Consider the following 16,854-nt stretch of genomic DNA (forward strand, 5'->3'; position numbering starts at 1 on the left):
TACTGATATAGCTTCCCCATTGTAATTATTGTTTATTTTAATTTGGGGGATATTGAGATTTTTTTTTTAGCTTTTCAAAATTTATTGGAGTATAGCTGACTGTTAAGTTTCAGGTGTTCACAAAGTGAATCAGATACATATATCCAATTATATATATAACCATTTCTTTTCAAATTCTTTTCCCATATGGATCACTACAGAGTATTGAGAAGATTTCCCTGGGGTATACAGCAAGTCTTTATTACTTACCCATTTCATTTATAGTAATGAACATCACTGTTTTTGATCAGTTACTAGAAGCAAGCCCCCTTCAGGATATATAACTCCTATATTGGGTGGGGTTTATCTTTTTCCTTCAGCTCTGTCCATGAGGAAATTAGCTGATCCCCTTTGGGGTTTATATCAAACCCAAAGCCTAAAATAATTGTGTGAGATGATGTGGCTGGGCCCTGGGGACAGCTTTTTTCCTCATGCCATGACTGTCTGGGAACAGAACAGAAGGTCTCTTCATTCCCTAAGTCAAAGTCCCCTCTTCAAGCCTCAGTGAAATGTTCATTTCGGTGAAGTCTTGGTGGGAACTTAGACCCTTTTACCTTCTCCCCATAGTGGAGGATTTTTCCTCTTGTCTTTTGTCGTAGCCTGCAGCAGAATCCCCACTCTCCCCTCTCCCACCTCCTTCCCCTCAGCCCCTCCTTCCTCCACATCTCTGTTCTTAGGTGGATCTACAGGGCAGGGGGCAAACTCCTCCAGCTGGGTCTCCTCACAACCGGTTCCTAAAACCATCTTTCTTTTTTATTTTTGCCTTTTCTTGAGCCGCTCCCATGGCATATGGAGGTTCCCAGGCTAGGGGTCTAATTGGAGCTGTAGCCGCTGGCCTACGCCACAGCCACAGCAACGCAGGATCCGAGCTGTATCTGTGACCTACACCACAGCTCACAGCAATGCTGGATCCTTAACCCACTGAGCAAGGCCAGGGATTGAACCCTCAACCTCATGGTTCCTAGTCAGATTTGTTAACCACTGCGCCACGACGGGAACTCCTTAAAACCATCTTTTAAGGAAGCTAGATGTCATCAAATTGGTAGCTTTTTTTTTAAAAAAAAAGTTATTATTATTAAAGTATAGTTGATTTACGTTTCATCAAGTTCTGTCGTACAACAAAATGACCCAATCACACTTCTTTTGTGCTCTGCAAACAAAATCTTTCTTCCTCAGATAATAATGGGTACTTATAAAAGAAAATATTTTTTTCCTATTTGTGGTTAAAAACTATGTACGTTATTTTAGGTTCCTACATACATTTGGTTTGAAAAGCAAGTGTCTTGGCTTTTGAATTAGTGTTAATTCTGCTACATTTTTTATATATGTGGTTTTTATAGTTTTTAAAAAGTATTAGGGACTTCATGTTGTGGCTAGTGGTTAATGAACCTGACTGCTATCCATGAGGATGTAGGTTCAATCCCTGGCCTTGCTCAGTGGGTAAGGATCCGGCATTGCTGTGAGTTGTGGTGTGGGTCTCAGACATGGCTTGGATCCCAGCTTGCTATGGCTGTGGTGTGGGCCGGCTGCTAGAGTTCTGATTTGACCCCTATCTTGGGAACCTCCATATACTACCATGGGTGAGGCCCTAAAAAGACAACAACAACAAAAAAGTATTTCAGTCTGTGATCCTTATTTTATATTGTTGATGATTCATCTGATCTTAGGAGATTTAGTATTTTGTTTTGTGGTTACTTGAATAATTGTAAATATATAATACCCTTAGCCCTTTATTTCTTTAGAGACAATATCTTTTTCTTTACTATGTATAATAATAAACTTACTTTCACATTCTTCCTTCAACTCCCTGCCCTATACTCCTAATTTTGCTTAAAAGTAATTTATAAAATTAATGTTTTTGTGGTTTATGTATGCTTATAATTATATTACTTCATTTTATGGCTTTAAATGATATCCTTTGACTCAGATATCATTAATATTAATATACTTAATATTATTGATATCATTTGACAATAATATAGATCATAGTACTTTTCTTCCCACGCTTTTTCCATCTTTCCATTTCACTCTGAATTTTTTTTTTTTTTTTTTTTTTTTTTTTTTTGGTCTTTTTAGGGCAGCAACCGAGGCATATGTATATTCCCAGGATAGGGGTCCATCAGAGCTGTTGCTGCTGACCTGCACCACAGCCACAGCCACGCTAGATCCGAGCTGCGTCTGTGACCTACACCACAGCTCACAACAACAAGGGATTCTTAATTCACTGAGCGAATCTGCAACCTCATGTTCCTAGTTGGATTCTTTTCCACTGCACCATGATGCGAACTCCTCACTCTGTGATATTTAAGTCATGATTGTACTGCCAGACATGTATAATTTCCTTAGTGCAGGGAGTGTATCATATTTGTTTCTGTCCCTTCAATTCTCATATTATTTAAGCCTTTTTTTTCTTTCCTTATTTGGTAATTTCAGCTATATTTTGTGTTTCTTTTGTCTATTTCATCATTTTCTTTGTAATTCAACCATTAAATACATTTCTGTTTTGTTTTAATTACTTTATAATATCTATTTAGTTTGATTTGTACTCACTTTGATTTTGACTTATTTCTAGGATTTTCTTTTTTGATTCTCTGCCGGTTTACACCTGCTCATGTTTCACCTCCTGTGGCTTTGCCATCCCTTCCCCAAGTCCTAACATTTCTATTTGCTGATTTTTTTATAGAGAGGGAATTGCTCTATTAAATTTTTAAGTTTATGAATGTCTTCCTGTCCTTGTTATCTCTTTCCACTTACTCAATGAAATTCTATGCTTCATTTGGATCTTCTTCTGTCAGACAGAGCTACATTATCCAGGCAGTCCCTGCAAGGTCAACAGCCTATGAAAATGGAAAGACAGTGTTTAATAAATATTAAGAAAATAAGGGCGTTCCCGTTGTCTCAGTGGAAACTAACTGACTAGCATCCATGAGGATACAGGTTTGATCCCTGGCTTCGCTCAGTGGGTTAAGGATCTGGCATTGCCACGAGCTGTGGTGTAGGTCGCAGATGTGGCTCGGATCTGGCATTGCTGTGGCGTAGGCTGGCGGCTACAGCTCCGATTCAACCTCTAGCCTGGGAACCTCCATATGCCTTGGGTGTGGCCCTAAAAAAGACAAAAATAAATAAATAAATAAGTAAAACTTCTATCGCAGTTTTCCTTTTCCTTGATTCTTTCCGGAGACACAGAGCTAGGAACTTGTGTTTCTGGGCATAAGGAAATGAGGCAGCTTTGAACTTTCCTGGAACTTAGGGTCGTTTTCTGTTAATTGGGTTAAACATGGTTACTAACATGGTTTTCTGTTAATTGGGTTAAACATGGCTTGAAGGAAATTCTTTGAATTACTTGGGTATTTGCAAGGTGTATGGCTTGGGACAGGCAAGGTCATCCTGGTAATGATAAGGAGCCAGAAACTGCCTGGAGAAGAGCGTTAAAATCTTGTTTTCTCCAGCTTGTATAATTGCTGTAAAATGCCTTTCCTCTACTGCCAGCTGGCATACCCCGTGAATTTTTGCTATCTTTGTAGCTCTCTTGGAGGAGGTACTAATTCTTTGAATCACAGCATCAAACATCATGATTGAATTTTTTCCCCTTTTTGTTCTAGCGGCGTCACTGTTCTAAAGAGACACATGGAACCCTAGGGGACTGTGCTGGCTGCTTAGGAATGGACAAGCTGGTAAAAACAAGTGTGAGCTCCTAACTGTACTTTTCTGCTAGGACATCAGCGTGCCAGTGTGACAGCTGAAACGGAATGTGATGAAAACCATTATTTTGTGTGATACTGGGAGAGCCATGGACACTTTTTCGTTGGGGGGGGGGGGGTCTGTAAACCAACTGGTCTTCTGAATCCCAAACTCTAAATTAGTCCAAGGCTGTGTAATCAATTCCATGGTTTTAGATTTTTGCCTCTCAACTCTTTATATCCAGTGGGATTGGAAAAGAAGTATTGATTGGGCATCTTTTCCTTATCCTTATTTTTCTTTTACACGCTTTGAATTAAAGTCCTTGGGTGTCCATTAGAATGGAAGGGTTTTGTTTGCTTGTTTTTATTTACTTATATTTAAGGCCACACCTGTGGCACATGGAGGTTCCCAGGCTGGGGCTTGAATCGGAGCTGTAGCTGCTGGCCTGTGCCACAGTCACAACAATGTCAGATCCGAGCCACATCTGCGACCTACACCACAGCTCATGTAAATGCCAGATTTTTAACCCCCTGAGCAAGGTCAGGGATTGAACCTCTATCCTCATGGATAGTAGTCAGATTTGTTTCTGCTGAGCCACGACAGGAAATCCTTGTTTGTTTTTAAATATCTTTTCTTGTGGTCTCGCTTCTCAAACGGATATGACATAGAAACAATTTCTGAGCCCATAACTACTTTTTCTTCAAGGTCCTCTGGTCTCTTAATACATTACATTTACAATTGCCTATATATAACTCTGAATCCCAGATGGGTTATACAACACCAATAATTTAAACAAGAGAATGTTACAGACAACTGATTTTTGCTAAGCGTAGGGGAAAGTTGCCCTCTTTGGAAGATAAATCTGCCAGCTCCATAGGCATGAAGCCTGGGGGTTGTGGTGGTTGTTATTGTTTGTGCATTTCATTGCCCTTTTGTGCTGGGTTTGACCAGCTTTACTTTACTTGCCTGAGGGGGCATCTCAGAACTTCATTCTTGACGGAAGACTCTGGCAGTGAATCTGGTTATCTCAGGGCACTGCTCAGATCTCTCTTCCTGCCCCCCTTTCCAAGTCCTGCCACTGTCTCAGAGAAGCAAATCTAATGGCTGACACTGCCTTGGAACTTGTTTAACCAAATTCTGAAAGGCTGCCAGGGCCACAGAACACAGATGCTCTGCAAGCTTTTCCTTAAACAGATGAAAGTGGTCATCTGTTTGTAGCTGTGCCAAAGGCTTCTCTCCACATAGTTTTGGGCATTGAGATCCTCCACGGGGAGACATCCTTCAATTAGAGATGCCCTCTCACACTGGTTGGCACACTGATCATTTGCTACACATACTTAGACACATTTCAACAAATCTCGCTAAATTGCTGAAGTCTCCCCAAAGGTACTGGGGCTTTGCCTAGAGTCTGAACATGCAATATTCACCATATGCAAGGCTTGACCATTTTGCTTGGCTGCATACTTGACCATTTGACTTGGAGCCAAGGTGCTCTTCTGAGAGGAAATAATGGATCTTAAAGCAAAGAGAAAGATGTTTACTTGATGAGATGTCCACCCCTTCAAACCCTTGCCCCTTGCAGCCAGGTTAAGCTGGAAACAGAGACCACAGCTCTGGAGAAGGGGTATATCTCTTCAGGGCTCTTCTTACCTAGTTTATTTCATTCCTGTTAGGAAGAGCCCACCTTCTCCAGGAACATAGAAATGTATTAAGATTACAGGAAGAAAGAATCACCCATTCTAAGAAGAAAATGTGTGTTTATTACACTTAAGTAGCCCAACTTACAAAGACTGCAAGGTGGGTCCTAGTGCCAATTGCCACTTCTGCCTCTTCAGGGTTGTCTTGGTTGTGGGACAATCTGGATTCATGTGTGTGTCCGTGCGGCCCTGGTCCTCACCATCTGTACAAAATTAATTTCTGCTTTTTGCTCAGGGCCCTTACTAAGTCTCTGCCTGGAATTTTTTTTAAAAAATTTGCTCCAGTAGCAGAGTTTATGTACTGAATCTCTGTCAGCTGACTTCCCAGAGAGGGTTTGCTCCCCAGCGGTCTGCTCTGAAGGTGGCTGACTTTCTGCTTCTGGCATCTTTTGTGGAAAGAACCCCCCCCCACCGCCCCACCAATGAGAACCTGCCAGTGCGGCCCACCACGGCACTGCCCGTGCAACTATTTAATCTCTCCTTAGCCAGCACTGTCAACTCTACAAATTACGGTTACATTATTTAGTGCCCATTGCCATGTATATTCCAAAAGTTGATTATTATTTTTTTTTTGTCTTTTTAGGGCTGCGCCTGTAGCATATGGGAGTTTCCAGGCTAGGGGCTTATTGGAGCTATAGCTGCTGTCCGCAGCCACAGCAACTCAGGATCTGAGCCGTGTCTGAAACCTACATACACCACAGCTCACGGCAACAATGGACCAGGGCCCTGAGCAGGGCTAGGGATCGAACCTGCATCCTCATGGATGCTAGTTGGGTTCCTTACTACTGAGCCACAGTGGAACTCCCCAAAAGTTTTAAAATGAGGACTTTTCAGACTGGAGAAGTAGGTCCTGAGTCTGCAAACTGCCTAATCAGAGAAGCTCAGCATTTGACAAAATCATACCTAAAAACACAATTCAGGGTAGTTTCCACTGTGGCTCAGTGGATGAACAACCTGACATAGTGTCTGTGAGGATATGACTCCATCCCTGCCTCGCTCAGTGGGTTATGGATACAATGTTGCTGCAAGCTGCAGTGTAGATCACAGACACTGCTCAGATCTGGTGTTGCTGTAACTGTGGTGTAGGCCAGCAGCTCTGCTTTGATCCCTAGCCTGGGAATTTCCATTTACTGCAGGTGCAGCCATAAAAAAGAGAGAGAGAGGAAAAAAAAGGACAATTCAGAATGTTTGTAATTTATATTTCACCCTAATTCCTTTTATTCCCTAGCAGGCTTCTTCAAAGCCTGTATGGTTTGTGAAGCAGGGACTGAGTTATATTGTTTACTGATATATCCCTAGAGCCTAGGATAGAGCCAGGAACATAAAGGTGGTTAATGATATTTGTTTTGATTTGTACTATCACAGTGTTAGCACTGGTGCTCGATAAAAGTGGGACGAACTTCTGTCTTTTGGTCTGCCTGCTACATGCTAGATCAACTTGCATTACTTTCAAGGCTTTCCAGTTCCATTTAAAATTACATTTGCCATGGCATCCTTATGTTTCCACTCACTTAGAAGATGTTCTCAATTATTCTTTGTGCCAAGTACAGGCTTGGTACCCGGAAGCAGTTTGTGGAATGAATGAATATGTGATCTTGGAAGGGTTATGTAGTATCTAAGAAGCAACAATAATTTGGGAACTTGGGCTTGGACCAAGGAACAGAGAAACCTGTGGAATGTTCCACTCAGACGTGGGACAGGAGGGAACTTTGCAGGCCTTGCCGAGATGGTTTATCAAAGTAGCCATTGCCCACTTTATCCAACATCCTGTGAGCCATTTCTGCCCACTTTCTACTGGCAGAGAAACCTGCCCCCAACACATAAGCCAAGGTTTCCATCTGTATGTCTTTATCGAGGGAAGAAAGATTTCAAGATGGAGAATGAATTAAATGCTTTTAAATTTTGTGATTAAAATACTAAATAAGTCAACATAGCAGAGTGGATGAAGCATAGGTTCTGGGGCAGACTCTGGATTTGAATCAGGCAGACTGTGTGACCTGGGGCAAGTTATTTAAACTTTTTGTGTCTCAGTTTCCTTGTCTGTAAAATGGAAATGAAGATAATAATACATGCCTTAATTCATTTGGTTGCAATGTGGACAAAACGAGTTAATCTTTATAAAGTCCTGGTAACAGTAAGTGATACATAAATGTTAAATATAAGCAAGCCCTTGGGAGAAAGAAGGTGAGGATATTCCCATGTATCTTAGCATCTGAGGTCTCTTACTCTGCTGCAAATATTCTGCATTTCTTTAGAGAATGCAGAAATCCACGATGTCTTCAAGGGATTTAAGGAAGTATGAGTTACTGGTTTAAAGCTTTCATCTGGGTAGAGTTAAACATCTCCTGCCCAAAGAGACATCTGAAATGGAGCCCATAGTTGGTTGTTCTTTGATGATTCGGTGTTCATTCTGCTTCCAAAATCTGGGGGAACATCCATTAGAGTTTGGCAAAAACTCTGCTTTCTAATCAGCGTTACAGGCCCCGAGTTTTCCTTGGAAGCTGGCGGGAGGAAATGGTTTTCAAACTATGTAGTTGTGATCTAAAGACATGCCTTGCTCCATCTGTCTGATTTTTGAGTTAACTGATTTCACCTGGCCCTGGGAGGGACATTGACAGCTCCTTTTCCCATCCACACTCTATGGATAACTATTTCTGGTGACCAAAGGAACTATAGGCACATTCATATTCTGAGTTTAATCAGGTGATATGCTGCTTCCTGACTCATTTGAGTTGTACAACAGAATCCTCTGGGGAGGATTGAAGGGAGTTAATTTTCTCTCCATCAGGAGAAAGAAAGTGCTTTGTGAACTTTGTTTTTTCCTTATAAGACAGATAATTTCCTAAGGCTGGACCCAGAGGGATAAAGATGAAAGAGGAAATGGATAGAAAGTGAAAATAATTGGGCAGTCCAGGGACAAGGGTGGACTCTATGGACTCCAGTGGTGGGGTTGGTAAGAGGCAGAGCTGGAGGCAAGGTGAAGGCATGCCCAGGAACCCACTGATCTGCGTGCTACCTGGAAAATATCTGCCTCCCAGCTTTGCACAGTTGTCGTGCTTGATTGACTACTTTTACTCAAACATTGCATCCATCTGGCAAGATCTGGCACTATTATCACCGTCCCTGCTTTGATGTTCTGAGTTTAGTTGAATTCAGATTCAAAGAGCATTTATTATCAAAGCCTTTATTTTGAATTTGGGAGAAATATTTCTGATGGGAATGACATCTCCACTCAGGTTCTTTTTTTTTTTCCTTTTTCTTTTCTTTTTTTTTTTAATGGCTGTTCCCCTGGCACATGGAGGTTCCCAGGGTAGGGGTCAAATTGGAGCTGCAGCTGCTGGCCTACACCACATCCACAGCAACACAGGATCCGAGCCATGTGTGCAAACTATACCACAGATCACAGCAATGCTGGATCCTTAACCCACTGAGAGAGGCCAGGAATTGAACCTGTGTCCTCAGGGATGCTAGTCAGGTCCTTTTCTGCTGAGCCATGACGGAAACTCCTCCACTTAGGTTCTAAACTCCATCTCTTTCTCTTCTTGATGCTTATCTAGACTATCTTAGAAGACCAAGTCCCAGGTCCTTGCATATGGCAGGTCTCAATAGTGATTCAAAATGGGCACCTGCCTTCAGTCTATGGACCCTCCAAGAAGGCATGAAGTTCACCTTACAGACTGACACCTGCTACCTGAAACTTGAACAAACCCCTCCCTCTTCCTTTACCAAATTCCTGACTGATCACAAGATGGGACTGTCCAGTCAGACTCACACAAATCAGAGAATCAGAGATATTTTCCAGGGTCAAACTTTCCTGATAATTTTGAGGAGACCACTGATCAGGAGGCACAGGGTAAACTGGGACCAGACTAGGACTATCAACCCAAGACTTCAGGCCCTTTCTTGAGGAATTGGATCCACTCAAGCTCAGGGCAATGCCGGAGGTCCCGAAGGGATATGCACAGATCAGGTCATATACAGAAGAAGGCCATTTTAATCTTGCAGCCTCTCCATTTTATACTCAGCTGGTTACCAAGCGTATATGATGGTGATAGGGACCCCTGCCCCAGTTCACAAAGCCCAGGTTTGTTTACAAGAAGTCATCCTAAGTAACCTGATATAGCTAAATCTTTCCTTACAGAAACACTCTCCCACCAGTAATTCAATTCTTTTGCTTAGCAGGAGACCTGTCATTAACATCTTTGCAAGATTAGACCAAGTGAGCTTCTTTGTTTCCTGGCACCTCCATCCCCTTAATGAAGAGGGTGGGTTGCAACCTGCTGTTTAATCTTGTCCTCCCAGAGATAAAGTGGCTTCCCCCATGGAAAGCCTGAGGGAGCACTGCCCACAGAATCCATGTTGAAAGCAAGTGTCACAAAGTCTGTTCCTCTCATCAAAGGAAAGAGCCATGTGATGAGATCTCTCAAAATGACAGTGAAAAACTTTTCTTTATTTTAATTACTCAATGAATTTTATTATATTTATAGGTGTATAACAATCATCACAACCAAAACCCTCAGTGCACCCCTCATCCCCCATCCCTCATCCCCCATCCCAAACCCTCAGTGCATCCTCCCCCCCCACCCTCCAACGTGTCTCATTTGGAAACCATAAGTTTGAAAAACTTCTTTTCTATTTGAGGTGAGACTACTTCTGCCTGGAGCTCCCCACCTCCCCAAGCAGATTATGTTTTGTTCGTATGACAGAGTTTGGGTTCCCCAAGCCGTCATCATGTCTTGTGAAAAGGAAGTGACCCAGCTCTAGAAAATGCTCTTGGACACAGAGAAAAACCACAACATGGACAAGAACTCTAGGGAGAAACTGCAGTATCTCCCCAGGATAGGTTCTAGTTTCATGGGAAGTCTATTGGAGGTAAAACCCACTCAGATCTTGGGGTGAGGCTGTTTTCAAAAAAATTTTTTTTTATATACAATGGAAAAGCTACAGGCTACAACACGATATTGATTGTAGTTCCCTGCTGGTTCTCTATTTTATATACAGTAGTGTGTATATGTTAATCCCAAGATCCTAATTTATCCTTTTCCTGACTTCCCCTTTGGTAACTATAAGTTTGTTTTCTGTGTCTGTGCATCTATTTCTGTTTTGTATATAAATTCATTTGTATCATTTTTTTCCAGATTCCATATATAGGTGATATCATGATATTTGTCTTTGGCTGGCTTTGCCTAACATGATAATCTCTAGGTCCATCCATATTGCTGCAAATGGCATTATTTCACTCTTTTTTTTTTTTTTTTTTTGTCTTTTTGCTATTTCTTTGGGCCGCTCCCGCGGCATATGGAGGTTCCCAGGCTAGGGGTCCAATCGGAGCTGTAGCCACAGGCCTACGCCAGAGCCACAGCAACTCGGGATCCAAGCCGCATCTGCAACCTACACCACAGCTCACAGCAACGCCGGATCGTTAACCCACTGAGCAAGGGCAGGGACCGAACCCGCAACCTCATGGTTCCTAGTCGGATTTGTTAATCACTGCGCCATGACGGGAACTCCAAGGAGGCCATTCTTGATTCCACTTTTCATGTGACTCTGGAATTGCAACAAAATTAATTACTTGTGAAGATTGGATGGCTGATGCGTTGTCTCCAAGAGAAGCATGAGCAGATTCATTGACTTGCCCAGAGCACAAAATTATTGACTTTTGGACTTGAACTCAAAAGCCCAGACTCAACATTTTATCTTTCCTCCACAAGGCTGAGACCATGGCCATATGATGCCAGAGTCATGCATTAGGAGGTATAACCGCTGAGCCTCTGATGAGTATTTACCCGTGACAGCTCATCTTATGAATGATCTCATTCTAGTCGCAATAATCCTGGAGACAGTATTTATCCTTACTTCACAGATAAGAAAACTGAGATCCAGAAACAGGGAGTGGCAGAGCTGGGATTCAAACCCAGGTCTCTCTAATTCTGACTCTGCTTTCTCACCATCATTCCTTAACTGCTTGGCTCCCACCAAGTAATGTCATTCCATTCATTGATTTTTTTAACATTTTTTTTCCTCAAGTGAACAAGGATGAGCAATTATTTCACCAGGGCACAGACACTGTGAATTTAGAGTGCTCCTCAGGATTGCCAATTTGCAGCTTTTCCCATCTGCCTAGAGGTGAGTTTTACCTTATTTTCAGCTGATAGCTTTCCCTTCCACTGAATAGTCTTTCTCTCATATATTACATATGGTATATAAATGTGAATGTTATATATTTATAAATATACAGTATGTTTCTATATGTGCACAGATGCATGTGTATATACACAGATACACATCGCATAGCATGTAAATGTATATTTATAAATATATGTTTCTATATATGTGCACACATGTGCATGTATGTGTATACACAGATATACACATACACACACATACCTCTTCCTCATTATTCATTTTTCTCACATTGACTCAGTTTCTACAAAGTAGAGACATGCATTTTGGTAGAGCCAGAATATTAAGCATAGTTTTAGTGCTAATTTGAGGAGAGGCAGAAGTATGCAGAATGCTTATAGCACATGGCTAGGGGTGGGGGCATATTCCTACCCTCGTTAAACGTTAGTTTCTTCATCTGTAAAATGGGGATAATAACAACAGCAGCAGCAATTTCATAGGATGGTTGTGAAGATTGAATACTCCAAAGCATGTGGCATGGCATGGAGTAGGTGCTGGGAGTATTATCGGCTCTTGCTGAGATCCTTGTAAAATTACATTGGGTTGAAGTGTGTGTGTGTGTCTGTGTGTCTGTGTGTCTGTGTCTGTCTGTCTGTCTGTGCATTTAAAAATGTGAGTTGTTGAAGTTCCTGTTGTGGCTCAGGAGGTTAAGAAGCTGACATAGTGTCTGTGAGGATGTCGGTTTGATCCCTGACCTTGCTCATTGGGGTGGGGATCCAGCGTTGCCATAAGCTGCGGTGTACGTCAAAAATGCAGCTTGGATCCAGTGTTGCTGTGGCTGTGGCTTAGCCTGGCAGCTGCAGCTCCAACTCAACCCCTATCCTGAGAACTTCCATATGCCGCAGGTACAGCTTTAAAAAAAAAAAAAAAAAAAGAGAGAGAGAGAGAAAATGTGAGTTGTCAAGGAAGGCCAGAGAGGAAGGGGGCCCCAGGTGAAAGGATTGTGGCTGACTGGTAGAGGCAGCCTCACCCAGGCACGTTCACCTAGAACCAGACTGTCTGATGCTCCTGGGAGATGTGGGGAAACACAGCGAGTGTGGAATGTCCTGGACAGGTACTGACCCAGCAGCACTAAGGAGCTGCAGGAATTAGTGAAACAGGGTGTGGGCTCCCACTTAGACAATGGCATTTGGGGGACTGTATCTGTGTCAGTGTGTGTTCCATAATGGCAGAAATAACACTGGCTCGATTGTGAACTGAAACTGGAGAATGAAGTCCTACCAGTAAAAACAGTGAGTGCAGAATTCCTCTGAGGCAAAGGGACCAGGAAGAGAAAGGTGGGAGGAAGGTGGACCCCATAGGAATACAAAGCCATGCGGGGCTGTAAGCCTTCATTCGCCCTGGCAGTGTTGCTGTGCAGGAGGAAGGCATGATGACAGAGACATGGGTACATGGGACACCCACATGCTGTGGCCTTCAATATCAGAGCTGGAATCAATATATTTTTCCACTTTGGGATTATTCCTGCCTGCCTTATATTGGTCGTGATACAATTTAAGGAAAAATAAGAAGAAGCCAAGCCCATCTCTCTTTCCCATTTGCTGTCAGAGAGTTGATAAGCCTGGAGCCAAGAGACTGAAACTTCCTCATGATTGTGTGATAGTAAGCATATAAGCAGCCACCAGAAATTCACTCCAAAATGCACAATTGGGTTTGGAGGAAAAGAAACAAGCGAGTATTAGAGCTTCCAGCTACAAGTTATCACCACAAGGGTCTAGTTTCTCCCTGGCTCACTGTTTCTCTTTCCCTGGTAGTGTGAAATGTATTCTAGTTGGCATTTCAGGGTGGCTGGCAGCTTCAGAGTCCTGATCCAATGCCAAACATGAACTAAAATACATGCAATGTTTTGTCTGCCTGGTGCCACGTCTGTGGGTGGGCATCTGTGTGGTGGTGCTGAAGGAACAATAGGATTAAGAGCAGGAGGAAAGCTCCAAGCAAATGCTCAGGTCTTAGAGGGAAAGAATAAAAGGGATGTCACAAGGAGGGGGTCAGTGTTTGCATATGCGTGCAGATGTCATTCCCTGGTGTGTGTTTGCTCCGTGGATTGAAACGGAACAGGTGGCAAGGGAGAGCAGTTTACACATACTCAGGAACAACTGTGCTAATTTGAAAAGAGTGACAGGATAACCAAGACAAGACAAGGAAATCCAAGTTATGCAAAAAGTAAGGAAGAGGTGACAATTCTCATAGCACCTAGGAAAACTGGTGGAGAGCTCCTACCATCAACAGCTTGGGAGAGATGGTTAGAACATGGTAGGGCAGCTCCTCATGTTGTAGATTCTGAACACTCACCCTCCCATTTATTTCTGGAACCCTCTCATTTATTTTCAGCATCTTAATTGAGCAACTATATTGAGGCAAGTTTTCCTTGCCGTTCCCTTGGATAACTTCGTATAGTAAAGTGTGTGTGTGATTTTACCTTCACTTTGGATTGATGTTACATTATTCTAGTCTGTGAAGAAGACAGTTGAGTTAGAGGGTGAACTCGTTAACATCCAAAAACAATGTCAATTTTTTGTTCCCATTCTTTTTGTCAGCTGGCTCTTGCCACATTACTGAACTCCCTGAAACACTGCCAAGTTTCCCTCACCCAGACACATTAGCTATTGGTCTGGATTTTTACTGCTTCCTGTTGGCCCATTGGCATGGGTCCTGACCAGCTGGAAGATAAAGATAGAAAGAAAATGTCCCTGGAGTTCCTATCACGGTGCAGTGGAAACGAATCTGACTGGGAACCATGAGGTTGTGGGTTTGATCCTTGGCCTTGCTCAGTGGGTTAAGGATCTGGCATTGCCGTGAGCTGTGGTGTAGGTTGCAGATGTGGCTCGGAGCTGGCGTTGCTATGGTTGTGGCATAGACTGGCAGCTGTAGTTCTAATTGGACCCCTAGCTTGGGAACCTCCATATGCCACGGGAGAGGCCCAAAAAATGGCAAAAAGACACACACACACAAAATTAAAAAAAAAAAAAAAGGTGAGGGGGGAAGAAAAGAAATGTCCCAGATCTTGGGCCAACCATGAGCCGTGCCTTCAGGTCCTGGAAGCTGCCCACCAGCCATCGCTAGCAGGCTACCCCAGAGCCCACACTCCCTTCTTAAACCTCCCCTTCCTTTTTCTTTCCCTCTCTCCACCTCTGCTGTAATTTTCCTAATGCCTCCAGGTTTCTTCCTGGTTCTTTCTGCTTCCAAGCCTTTCCTTGTTGCTCAGACACTTGAGAACCCCCCTGCCTGTGTTTCACATGGTTTACCTTTTCCCATGAGAAATTTTATAACCAGATGTCATCATCTTGAACAACTGGAAGGGAATGTCTCTTATATTTTCTTAGGCCTCCTCCCTTCCCTTCTCCAAAGTTCTCCATTCCTGGTAGGATTCAGGATAAAGCCAAGTACTCACCATTGAATGAACAAATGACTGAATTTCTCTCTCTCTCTCTCTCTCTCTTTTTTTTTTTTTTCCGCTTTTTAGGGCCACAGTCGCAGCACATGGAAGTTCCCAGGCTAGGTGTCAAATCAGAGCTACAGCTGCCGGCCTACACCACAGCCACAGCAACACAGGATGCGAGCAGCATCTGTGACTTACACCACAGCTCATGGCAACACCAGATCCTTAACCTACTGAACAAGGTCAGGGATTGAACCCACAACCTCATGGTTCCTAGTTGGATTCTTTTCCACTGCACCATGGTGGGAACTCCATGACTGAATTTCTCAAAGGTAATTCAATTTTTTTTTTTTTTTTTTTGCCTCCAAGCAGTTATCTTTATTGATTTTCTTACTCTATTCTCTAGTATCTTATTTCAGCAATTATATCCTGCTGTAACTCTGCCTTCAACTTCTCTCTTCTTTTGAGCCCTTGCTCTCAATCTATAAACAGGGTTAAGTCTCTTTCATTGGAAACAAATGAGTAAAGATAAAACACATACAAGTTTTCCCTTAACTCTGCATCCTATTCATTTATTCAACATATGTTCTTGTGTTTACTATGTGCCTGTATTGCTGATGGCACCAGATGTAGACAGAACAGTTACCGCTCCCTGGAGCTGGTGGGGGAATGTGGATAATAAATACACAGTCACAAAAAGCTCTAGCTGCAGCTCTATTATTCAAGGCGAGGCCACTTGGTGTCTTTGTTAGAAGACATTTCGTCAGCCCTTCTGGCAAGGTGATGCACCTTGGTGACAGAATGTGGGCTGGATTTTAGTATCCTGGTCCTCTGGGACTTCATACACCCTCACGAAGGTCCTCAGCAGTTCCTGCTCCTCCTTAGAGGAGTAGCCATGATTTTATACACATTCAGGGAGTCATAGACTCCATAAAACTAATGTATGGACTTCTTGTGGTTTGGCTCTGCTTACCTTTCTAGCCTCAACTCAATACCATCTCACCATGCTGCAGCCCTCCTGAATTACTATAACATTTTCTCCCATGCGTCCATATTTTGCATATGTTCTTTACTCTGCCTGCCATGTGCTTTTCTTCATAATCATTATAATAGCCTCCCATATTACAAAATTAAAATTACATTCTATCTCAGCACATCCTTATTGTCATTACCTAAAGTAAAAAAAAAAAAAAAAAATTAAAGGGCTCCTATAGGGTCTCTATGCAACTCTCTCTTTTTTATTTTTTATTTTAATTAGGCCTCACCTGTGGCATGTGGAAGTTCCTGGGCCGGGGAACCAGCACAGCAGTGACCCGAGCCACTACAGTGACAAGGCCAGATCCTTAACCCACTGTACAGCGGGAATTCCCTATGCATCTCTTTTCTAAGATTTATGACACTAAATGCTGATTATTTCCTAATTTGTCCCTTCTACTAGATTACAAGTAGTATAGAAGGCGAGACTGTGGTTTAATCATTGCCATTTTCCCAGTGCCTGATGCAGAGCTGAGCATAGTAAATAGAAATATTTGTTGAGCACTCAGATTGCACGCATGAATGGATGACTGAAAGAGGAGATGCATGAGGTGATAAAGGACATGCACTTTGGAGTCCTGGTTTTAAATCTGGTTTTAAACAGTCCCAGATTTAAATCTCAGCTCTATCAATGACTAGTATTGTCATTGAGGATCTTGGGGACATTACTCTAGGACAAATTTGAACAGAAAAAGTAGAGATTACCTCAAAATAGGGAAAATAGCAAAAGTAGAGTTTGCCTCAAAGTAAATGGTTGTTAGTTTATATCAACAAACAAGAGCTACAGCTACATATAACTAAGTCCTATCCCTAAGTTCCTGTGAACTCGAAAGTTATTTT

General features: G+C 42.5%; 1 protein-coding gene across 3 annotated transcripts in view; it reads left to right on the plus strand.

The window, feature by feature from the left end:
- MRAP2 (melanocortin 2 receptor accessory protein 2) overlaps positions 1–16,854 on the plus strand; it is a 124,331-nt gene that overhangs the window by 43,077 nt on the left and 64,400 nt on the right. For 2 of the 3 annotated variants that reach the window (XM_084959308.1, XM_084959294.1), the window contains one exon: positions 11,445–11,543. The exons of the other annotated variant lie outside the window; for it this stretch is intronic. The gene's annotated coding sequence lies outside the window, so the exon portion shown is untranslated. Of the gene's footprint in view, positions 1–11,444; positions 11,544–16,854 lie in introns of those variants that run through there. 3 annotated transcript variants of the gene reach the window in all.

This window comes from Sus scrofa, chromosome 1 (assembly GCF_054392235.1).
Source record: "Sus scrofa isolate SSC_HxYL_T2T_F1_AM1 chromosome 1, Sscrofa_HxYL_maternal_Yorkshire_Landrace_v2.0, whole genome shotgun sequence".
In the NCBI taxonomy this organism is placed as follows: domain Eukaryota; kingdom Metazoa; phylum Chordata; class Mammalia; order Artiodactyla; family Suidae; genus Sus; species Sus scrofa.